Below are 11,376 nucleotides of genomic sequence, written 5' to 3'. Positions count from 1 at the left end.
GGGTTATAGTTGATTCCACCCCGGGTACCAAGAAGAGGTACATTAAGAAACTTTCCACCACCGAAGATGATTTCCTTGACCCTAGAAGCGGGAGTGAGCCAAACCACTTCATTAGGAGTGAGAGCCATAATCCTCTGTGAAATAGACCAATTCCTCGGATTGTCGTGGAAAGACTGCGGAAGGTGCGAAATAAACCACCTATAGAGGAGAGGCACACAACGAAGAATGTATCCACGACCTTTGCTGGAACGATCGTGAATAGCATGGTATGTGTCAGCTAGCAAAGTAGGAACCGGATTCTTGGAGTGGAAGATCATAATAGCATTCATGTCCACGAAGCCATCAAGATTCGGAAAGAGAATAAGCCCATAGATGAGAAGTGCAAGAATAGCCTCAAGAGTGTCCTGACAAGTGGTATTGAGGTGGGCTTTCCCAAGAAGATACTCTGAAGTGAACCCTCGGATATGTGCCTTAGTGACAAGATTCTTGGAGACGTCGGTGGTCTTGAGATAGAGATCCTTAGCAATAACCAATGGAGGAAGAGGATTTTCAGGTCCTGAGAAAGGTATCCCCTTAGCAATAGATAGACCTGTCAAGGAAGAATAAGCCTCTAGAGTAGGCACCAACTGAAAGTCTGGAAAGGTGAAGCACCGACACCCTGGATCATAGAATTGCACTAGAGTGTGCACAAGCTTCTCATCCACATTAGTATGGAGAATAGGAAGTAAAGCCCCGTAACGGTGTCGGAAACTAGTCGGATCCTCAATCTTGAGTGCCAAATCCCTTAAACTAGCCAAATCCACTTCCTTGAACTTGTAGGACTTAGTCATCTTCATGCCTACAATGTTTACAAATTCAACTTGTCTAAGCCCTTCGATAACAATGCATGACAAAAAGTTTATGCATGTATGCATGAATGCATGATTATGTTCAAGTTCGGAGAAAACATGATGGGTTTGAAGTTCAAAGTCGAGGAGTCATGGGTGGACACGGTGTCCGGTGAAACTAGGGTTTTAGGATATAGTAACCGGGTTCTAAAAAGGTTCCCAAGTTGCAACCTCTCCGACGTATCTCATGGTGTCACGAGACAACTCTCGCTCCATGATTATACGTGGAAGGTCTAACTTGAGTGTAGTATCGCGTGACGACTAAAACTCGAGACGACACTCGGTTTAGCCTCCGCACTACGTCCTAGAAAATGGCCATGGATGGGTTTGGTTATCTACGGTCCATAGCGTCATAGAACAATTAGAAGCAAAGTGCCTAAACGCGACAACCCGCGCCGACAACATCACCTCCAAAATGCCTCAGCTATGTGGGATTGATCGCATAATCCAAAACACGAGGCAACCCCCGGAATGAATTGTCGATTATATCCCTCCTAAATCCTAAGTTCACTCAGCCCGGGTGCAGGACTTTTGATATTCTCACCCCACACGTTTGCGAGAAATTAAACATTTATTCACATAGGAAAGCAAGTAAAAGAAGCAAGTAAAAACACAAGCGCAAGCGTGGAAATAAAGACTAGGCGTAACTCTCGAATCTCCCCAGTGAAGTCGCCAGCTGTTTTATCTTGGTTTTCGGGTGTCAAACATTGATTACGTTTGAACCTTTTAAACCGGTGATATCTTATTTTTTCTTGGGAAGGGAAAAAGTAAGCAAAACCCTTGAGAATCGAGGTCCGGGAGTTGTTTCCGCTACGGGAAGGTGTTAGGCACCCATAACGACTATAGTAACCTATAGGAACCGTCTTTAATTTCTACGCGCGCGCTTTATTTTTAAATGCTATTTGAAAATGTTATTTACACCTAAAAGTTACTAAATGAAGAATTGGAGGGAGAAGAATGTTTTTGGATTTTTATTTTGGTTGAATTGAAGGAATTTTGTTCCTTGCCTACGTACCCGTTTAAGGGATCAAATCCACCGTAGTTCTCTCTCAAAAATGTTTTTGTTTTTGTTGGTTGATTTTAAGTTCGAAAATGGAGTTTGAAGAATAGAAAGAGGCCTCAAGGGCATGAGATTAGGAAATAGTGAGGTTGGATTAGTGAATTGCAAAAGAAGTCAAAGTTTGATTATTTTCATTGAAATTTGATTAAGAAAATGGAAAAGAAAATACAATGGGATATTGGATCCCAAGGTTTATTTGGAAAAGGTTTGAGTGAAGTTGTTCACATTTGTTTGGAAAATTGGGTTTTTTCTAAGTATAAGTCCTAGGCATTCATCTAAACATACAATCCTAAACATACATCTAAACATGCATATTCTAGCTATATAGTGATGTGTGTGTGTGTGTCGGTGCTTGTGTCGGTGTACATTATTAGAGTCCATTGTCCTTTACATCATTGGCCTAGATACATTCTATGGCCTCTTTGCCAAGAAAATTAAAAGTGCATAAAGGAAAAATATTACAAGGATTCCTAGATTTTTACATTCTAAGTCTTTGTACAAATTAAATTGCAAGAGATAAAAGTGCAAGAAATAAAAGATGAAAATATGATATGGAATGCTATGGAAATGAGACATGAAACAAGAAAAGGTTAGTAGCATGAGAGAAATAGAACCAATATACCAAAAGCATGGTAAAGTAAATGTAACTTGAAAATGAAGTAACAAGCAACATTAACTAAAAGTGGTAAAAGAAACTTGGCATTTTAAAACAAATTTTAAGCATATTTGTATTATTTAACTATTTAATGACTTGTAAGCTAAGTAACCTACCAAAATTCACAATTATGCAACAAAATTAAGCACAAACAGTGGCTAAACTTCTATGAGATCAAGTGGTATAGGTCACTAAAATTCACCAAGCAATTTGGATTGAAATCAATCAAAGTTCCACTTATTTTTAGCACAAAACATGTCAAAACTAGCAAGAAAATTAACACCTCATTCTTAACCAATTTTTTTTAGTACAAAAAACCATCACAAAACATCACAAAACTAATAAGAAGCCTATATGAAATTTTTAGAACCTCTTGAAGGATTTTTGGGCTTAAAGATACACAAGAACATCACAAATTTTATCAAGAATAGTAAACAAACTAACAAAGGCTACACATATTTTTAAACAAGATTTAACACAAAATGACATCATAAAATATCAGGAAAATGATCAAAAAATACGTAGGAGATTTTTAGGAATTTTATAAGAGATTTTTGGTAACATAGTGGTGTATCTATCAAAAAAACAGTGTTAAGATAGCAAAAATAGCACAAAATGGCGAAAACCAGCGCAAAAAGGCCCAAGCCCAGAGTCAAATGATGGATCTGGATCATCCAAACGCCTCAGAGGCGTTGGATTGATCCACTCCTTCAGAAACCCTAGATCCAGCGGTTGAAAACGTAGGGCGCATGACAAGACACATCAGGTACATGGCAACAACAAATCTCAAGCGTACACGTCACTAACAAGCAAAACGAACGGTCAAGATTGAGAGGAAAGAGATGAACCAAGTGAACCGGTCTGGTTTGGGCGAACCGAACGGTTCAAGATGCTTATAAAAGAGGAGTGACACCGGTTCACTTCATTTCTCTCTTTCAATTCTCTCTCTAACTCACTCCTTCTCTCTCTAGATCCTCTCCTCTTCTCGCCGGTTTCTGAAAGAAACTGGCCGGAGAAGATGAAGATTGGCCGGAATCTTCATCCCAACCACCGTCACTTCCAGGTTCCGACGAGATTAAAACTTCCGCCGATTCAGATGCAACAAACCCTAATTCGTTCTATTTTTTATGCTGATTACGAATCTGTGCTTAGTTTTGAGAAATAAACGGTGAAATCTTGTAGATCTACATTTTTATGTTTCGATTTCGAATCTTCTTACTCTTTTTCAAAACTTTTTCGGAAGAGAAGGTTCTAGAGTTAGTTAACCTACTTAGTTTCACCGTTTATTTCCATTCGAGAACCTTCGATGATGATTTGCAATGAAAACGAGGAGGTTTCTGTGTATGTACCTGGATTCGAACGGAAACTTTGTGTGAGAAGACGATGAAGATCTTCTCGAGTCTTTTCTAGGTCTCTGGTGAGTATCTCGTTGCAGTTCGTCTTCTTCTTCTCTGGTTCTCTTCGAACTCGATCTCTCTTCTTCTCTCTTTCACCAAAACCCTTCGTGATCGCAAGAAATTTGTCTTCGTACGAATTCTTGCTTGAATTATGAAAGTGAGGGTTCAGTGATGATGATTTTCAAGGAAAATCACTGAGGACCTTCTGCAAATTCGAACCACTTTTGCTGAATTGAACACATTTTGCTTCTTTGATATTCTGGAACTCTTTTTTGTGTTGATTTTGTGTTTCTGATGGTGAATTTGGAACGAAATTGGTGTTGAATTGTGTTTGTTACGGTGGTTGTAAGGGCTGAAAGAGTTTGTTAGGGTTTGTTATGGTGGCGCGTTGCGCGCGTGAGAATGAATTGATGATTGATGAATTGGTGAGTTGGCCGTGATTGTGTGGGTAAATCTGACACATTGCAGTGAATGCTCCTTTTATAGGGAGCCATGTGGCCTTGGTGGCCAATGAGAGCTTGCCACCTGTTCTGGACTTGTAACTGATTCGAACTGGACTGAAAATTTGCTTGGGGACCTTTGTGCAATTTCTGGACTTTGAGGGACCAACCTGCAAAATTGTTAAAAATTGGACTAAAGTGTAATTGACCAAAAGATTAAAAAAAGTTTGACTTAAAAAGAAACGAATAAAGAAGAGGACCTAAAAGAAAATAAAGTGACTTAAGGGATTGAAATGCAATTTTGGAATTTTGGGGACTTAAAAGAAAATAAAAATAAATTTGAATTAAAAAATGATAAATTTGACCAAACGTAAAGTGAAACGATTAAAACTGACAAAACGGACTAAAACGAACCAATGGCCTAAATGAGGTACTTTAAAGTAACCTCTCTGCCGAAATTTCGTGTGAAATGACCAAAATGCCCCTAGGGCTAAAACGACTGAAAATGACCCAGATGCGAATTTTAAAATGGATTTTTAACAAGGAATTGAATCAAAGACTCATACAAGTAAAATTAAAAGACTCAGAGACAATTTTTATGATTTAAACAGTGACTTGACACTTGAAAAGACTAAAATGCCCCTAGGGGCAAAATTGACTCAAAATGACTTCAAATGCAATTTTTGAAATGGATTTTGACATAGAATTGAAGTGAAGACTTATTCTAACCAAATGGAAAGACTCAAACAAATTTTTACAAGACTGAAAGAAATTTGACACAGGAAATGACTAAAATACCCTTGCATGTGAATTTTGCAAATAACATTGAAATAAAATGCAGAGAAAGATGCAATTGATCAGAGACAGTTCAAATGACTTATGATGCAAGAAAAGGGGAATTGATTAGTATTTTTAGGTCCAAAATTAGGGTATAACATAGCTAAACACTGATTTCTTTCTTCTACCGATCAAAGATGGTATGCCAAGATATTTCCCAGAACCAATGCTTTCAGTTACCTGGAATATTCTCTTTACCACCTCTCTAACTACCACTTCAGTGTTCCTGCTGAAGAACATTTCAGACTTCTGAAGGTTGATTGCTTGTCCTGAAGCCTCTTCATATGTTTTTAAGGCTTCCAATAGTTTTCTAGTTTCTTGTTCCTCTGCCCTACAAAAAAGAAAACAATCATCAGCAAATAATAAGTGTGTTACGAGTGGGGCTCCTCGACACACTTTAACGCCATATATATCGCCGCGCGCTTCTAGTCTTTTTAGAAGGACGGATAATCCTTCTGTGCAGATGATGAAAAGATATGGGGAGAGAGGGTCCCCTTATCTAAGACCCCTTCCTGGATTTTGTATCCTAACCACATCTCCATTTACAAGCACTTGATATTTCACTTTAGACATACACATCCCCATCCAATTGACCCACTTCTCATGAAAACCCATCTTTAGCATCATGGCTTGAACAAAACTCCAATTCACTCTATCATATGCCTTGCTAATATCAATCTTCAGAGCTACCTCGCCTCTTTTTCCTTTGGTCTTACATTTCATATGATGAAGAATTTCAGAAGCTACCAATACATTATCAAGAATAGATCTATTTTCCACAAACGCTGATTGTTCTTGCGAATTACATTTTGATAACACACTTTTCATTCTATTTGCTAAAACCTTTGAGATGATTTTATAAAGTACATTACACAAAGAGATAGGTCTCAAGTCCTTCATAGACTCTGGGTTCTCCTTTTTTGGAATTAGTACGATATTGGTTTCAACATGACTAGAAGGGAACTCACCATATTCAAGCCACATAACACTTGTATGAAAAATCTCAGAACCACATAGGTCCCAAAAGTGTTTGTAGAATGCTGGATTAAGACCATCTGGTCCGGGTGCTTTGTCAGAGTGCATTTGAAATAGAGCTCGTCTAAATTCTTCCATCGTAAATGACCTCAACATATTCTCATTATCTTCCTCTGTTATGGTTGGTTGTACTTTCTCTATTATCGCTTGCACGCTTCCTTCATTTGCGGTGAAAAGTTCATCAAAATATTGTTTTGCAACTCCGCATATGTCAGAGTGATTCTCCACCACTTCCCCATCACTTCCTTTCAAACTCAGAATATGATTATGCTTTCTACGTGCACTTGCCATAACGTGAAATTTTTTTGAGTTTGTGTCACCATCCTTCAACCAGTTTACTTTTGCTCTTTGTTTCCAATAAGCGTCCTCCTGAGCTAAGAGAGATGTCATTCGGTTTCTCACCTCTTCATACTTCCTTCGTGCTTCATCGTCTTGTCTATTGTGTAAAGCTTTCATCTCCCGACGACAGTCATCTATTGCCTTGCTAAACTTTCTTTTAATGTTCAAACCCCACTTCTCTAACTCTTTTGTGCATTGCCTAAGTCTTTCGAGTATGCCCCCTTCCTCCCTATCGGTCCAACCTTTCAACACCACCTCCTTGATATCTTTCTCCTCCAACCAAGAATTTTCAAACTTAAATTGCTTCTTTACTATGCTTTTCACCCTATCTGTCAATTGTAGTAAAATTGGGGAGGGATCTGACCTATCTGTGATGAGGTTGGTTAGTGTAGCTTGTGGGAATAAATCAAACCATGCCTCTGTGACCATAGCTCGGTCTAGCCGTTCCTCGGTTCCTCCAGTATTATCTCTCCCTTTCCCCCATGTATATTGGTAGCCTCGTAACGGTAAATCTACAAGGTTACAGTCTTGGACAGATTCTCTAAATCCCCTAATTCTCCAAAGTGGATGATCCACATGGCTTCGCTTGTCTTCATTCGATAAGATATCATTAAAATCCCCCATTATGCACCATGGGAGGTTGTTGTCTTGCGCTAGAGTTCACAACAAATCCCAAGAGTCTCTCCTCCTCTCTATTTCTGGGAAACCATAAAAACTAGTGAAACGCCAATGTTGTTGTTGTTTTTTTACTTCCATGTTAATGAAATTTGTTGCGTAATTAATTAGGTTGCACTCAAAAGGTTTCCTCCACAAAAAAAGCAAGTCCTCCGCTTCTACCAATACAATCAACTGCAAAAGCTCCGTCGAAGCCAAGTCGAACTCGAATTTCTTCTATTTTATTTGCATGAACAAGTGTCTCACTTAGAAATATTACGGGTCTGTTTGGTAAACACCAAAAAAGAGCTTTTAGCTCTTAGCTTCTAGCTTATAAGCTCATTTGACAAAAATAGCTCTGTTTAGTAACACTTTTTGACCATGAGCTTATAGCTTATTTCACGAGCTTATAAGCTATTTTTCAGAAGCTATTCCAAGTAGCGTTTGAGCTTATAGCTTATAGCTCCTCATATTTTCTTCCACTTTTACCCCTATTGTTTTATCTAAAATCCATTTTTACCCTTTTATTATAGTTTAATTCAAACCTACAATTTCCTAATATACATCCCTGGTTTTTTTTCCCTAATAAATATACATCCCTCATTATTTTATTTTTTTGACAAATACATCCCTCGTTATTATTTATCTCACTTGTCTTATGTTGCTGACAATATATACCTCCATTTATCTTTTTTTTTGTTGACAAAATACCTCCATTTATCTCTCTTACCTTATGTTGTTGACAAAAAATATATATACCTCCGTTGACAAAAAAGTATATATACCTCGTTATACTTAAATAAATTTTTTAGTGAATAAAATTTAATTTACAATATAAAAGATATATTAAATTTATAAATTTCAATTACTTTTTAAAAAACAAAATTGAATTAAGAATTCTTGAATATTTAAATATCAAGTTATATAAACTTATATTTTGAATTAATAATACCCTTTTATGTCATTTTACATTTATCAGCTAGTTAAACCGCTAATTTTACCAAACACTTCAACTAGCTTATCAGTCATCAGCTAGCTTATCAGCTAAAAGCTATCAGCTGGCTTATCAGCTATCCACTATTTTTACCAAACAGAACCTACATCCGGTTTATACTTCCGAACGAGGTCGCGTAAAGTTGGAACTGCACTCGGGTTACCCAAGCCCCGGCAGTTCCAGCTCATGTAACTCATTGTTCCCGGCCGATAAAAAATAAGTATCGTGAGCCTTCACCACCGTTGCCTCTTTTTCTAAGAATGCATCGGATGTGTGTAGTACTTTTTGAGAATTTACATGTTCTCCTTTTCTAGTTGCCACATGGGATTCTTCCCCCTCAAGTCTTGCGCTATACTTCCTTTTTTTCTCCTCAATATTTAATTCATCATTATTTTCCACCTCTTCCATGTTTTTCTCCACATTAATTGGTTCCAAGTTATTTGTTGTTTCGGTTACTTTGTTATGCATATTGATTATCATAGAATTTGTTGCCTTTTTCGGTGCAATCATACTAGGATTTTTTTTATTAATTCCAACATCAAATTCGGTCCTTCTTTATTGTGTTTAGTAACAACCTCTTTGATAACAGCATCTTCCGAAATCCGTTCTCCAGGTAACGACTCTCCTGAATTTTTGCCTTCCTTGTAACAACCGTGTTCCACTCGGTTCTCACCCTTCTGCCCTCGCCCTTCCTTCAGCCATCGCCCTTCGCCGTCCGGATTTCTCCTACCAAGATCAGCTCGTAATTCCGGTCCCCAGTTCCTGGTTCCGTCATCTTCCTCCTTCTGGTATAGCAGATCACATTCTTCATCGCCATGACCTAACAAACCACAATAATAACAATATATGCCAATGCGTTCATACCTCAGTTGAACCTCCGCCGTTGTCCCGTCCTTCTTTTTCAGGCGCCTTGATTTTTTCAGAGGTCTCCTAACATCAATCATCACTCGAATTTGTTGGTGATTTCCAAAATAATGGAATCACTTTAGATCAAGAGTTGTAAATCTTCATGAGAAGCTTTCATATACATTAGAACCTTTGGCAAAGGGGTGCTTAATGAACCTTAGCATTGGTTCAAATGTGAATGATCATAACTTTGGCAAAATGGTGCTTAATGAACCTTAGCATTGGTTCAAGTGTGAATGATCATAACCTTTGGCAAAATGGTGCTTAATGAACCATAACATTGATTCAAGTCAAAGAGGTGTTTTCTCTCATGTGAAGGGTCATATAATGCACTATAAATACTTGGCATTTGGGCATTAATTTGACACACAATTTTGGACAGAATTTTGTTACATTAACAACATAATTCTTCATCATTCTCTTACTCTAAATCATCCATCAATTCTAGTGAATTGCTGGAACCATAAATCTGTAAAATACTGTTAGGAGATACGCTTGGTGTGGTTGTGCAATACACGTCAAGGAACTCATAGTATCCTGAAGGGGATTCGCCAGTCATTCCTTATTGCATCCAATATACAGTTATTGGTGGGGGCGAATCGAACCTAAAGGTTAGTGTGGCAACCCCATACGCTTTGAGTTTTACATGCATAATCCTTAAACATTTCAGGTTTCAAGTGCAGCAGCCTCTTCCCAAGAAACAAGATTTATAACAATCTTTAGGTTCGATTTCTATGGCTGCTTCATTGAAAGAAATGACTTCTGACTTTGTTAAGTTGGAAAAGTTTGATGGGGGAAATTTCATCCGCTGGCAGAAGAAGATGAAGTTTCTTCTTACAACATTGAAAGTGGCATACGTTCTGAACATGGCACGGCCTGAAGAGAAGGATGATGAAACCGTTGCTGAGACAAGAGACAGACATAAATGGGACAACGATGATTACATCTGCTTGGGACATATCCTGAATGGTATGTCTGACTCTCTATTCGATATCTACCAGAGCAGCCCTTCTGCAAAAGACTTGTGGGACAAATTGGAAACCAGATACATGCGTGAAGACGCAACAAGTAAGAAATTCCTTGTCTCTCATTTTAATAATTACAAAATGGTAGATAATAAGTCTGTTATGGAACAATTATATGCGATTGAACGTATTCTTAACAACTACAAACAACATAACATGAATGTGGATGAAACAATTATTGTATCATCCATAATTGACAAACTTCCTCCTTCATGGAAAGATTTCAAACGAACCATGAAGCATAAGAAGGAAAACATTTCTCTTGAGCAACTTGGCAATCACCTTCGTTTAGAAGAAGAATACCGAAAACAAGAAGGTATTAAGAATCATGTTACTCAAGAGAATGTTCATGTTATGGAAGAAGGAAATTCAAGCAAATCTTCCAAAAAGAGAAATCATGAAAATGATAAGTCTCATCAAAACCACAATGGTAATAACAACAAAAAGAAAAGGAAAGGTGAATGTTACTTTTGTGGGAAAGAAGGACACTTCAAGAATGAGTGCAGGTTCTTTAAAAAGAAGAACAAAGAAAAGAATTCAAGGGCAACAAATGATGATTTTGTTGCGGTCATTTCTGAAATAAACATGATTGAAGATGTTGATTCTTGGTGGATAGACTCTGGTGCTACTCGCCATGTGTGCAAAAACAAGAAAATGTTCAAGACCATCAATGAAGATGGGGGTGTTTTGTACATGAGAAATGCTTCAACTGTGCAAGTCCAAGGAAAAGGGACCATAGAGATTGAATTCACTTCTGGAAAAACACTTACTCTTAAAGATGTATTTTATGTTCCTGAAGTTAGGAAGAACTTGATTTCTGTACCATTACTTAATAAGAATGGGTTCAAATCTGTATTTGAGGGAGATAAATTTATCCTCTCAAAGGGGGGTGTGTTTGTAGGAAAGGGATACTTGTGTGAGAATATGTTCAAATGTAATGTTGCAAATATTAATAATAATAATAATAATAATATGATTTCTGCTTATATTGTTGAGTCTTGTGATTTATGGCATATGCGATTAGGACATGTTAATTTTAGAAAATTGGAGGATATGATGAAATCAAATCTAATTCCTAATTTTGATAAAAACTTTGATTCATGTACTACTTGCATGTTGACTAAAATTACAAGACAACCTTTTAAAA

This window comes from Medicago sativa, chromosome 2, assembly GCF_051527215.1.
Source record: "Medicago sativa cultivar Bolivia chromosome 2, Bolivia_mono, whole genome shotgun sequence".
NCBI classification, from domain to species: domain Eukaryota; kingdom Viridiplantae; phylum Streptophyta; class Magnoliopsida; order Fabales; family Fabaceae; genus Medicago; species Medicago sativa.
The sequence above is the reverse complement of the archived record's forward strand: the minus strand, read 5'-3'. Positions refer to the sequence as shown.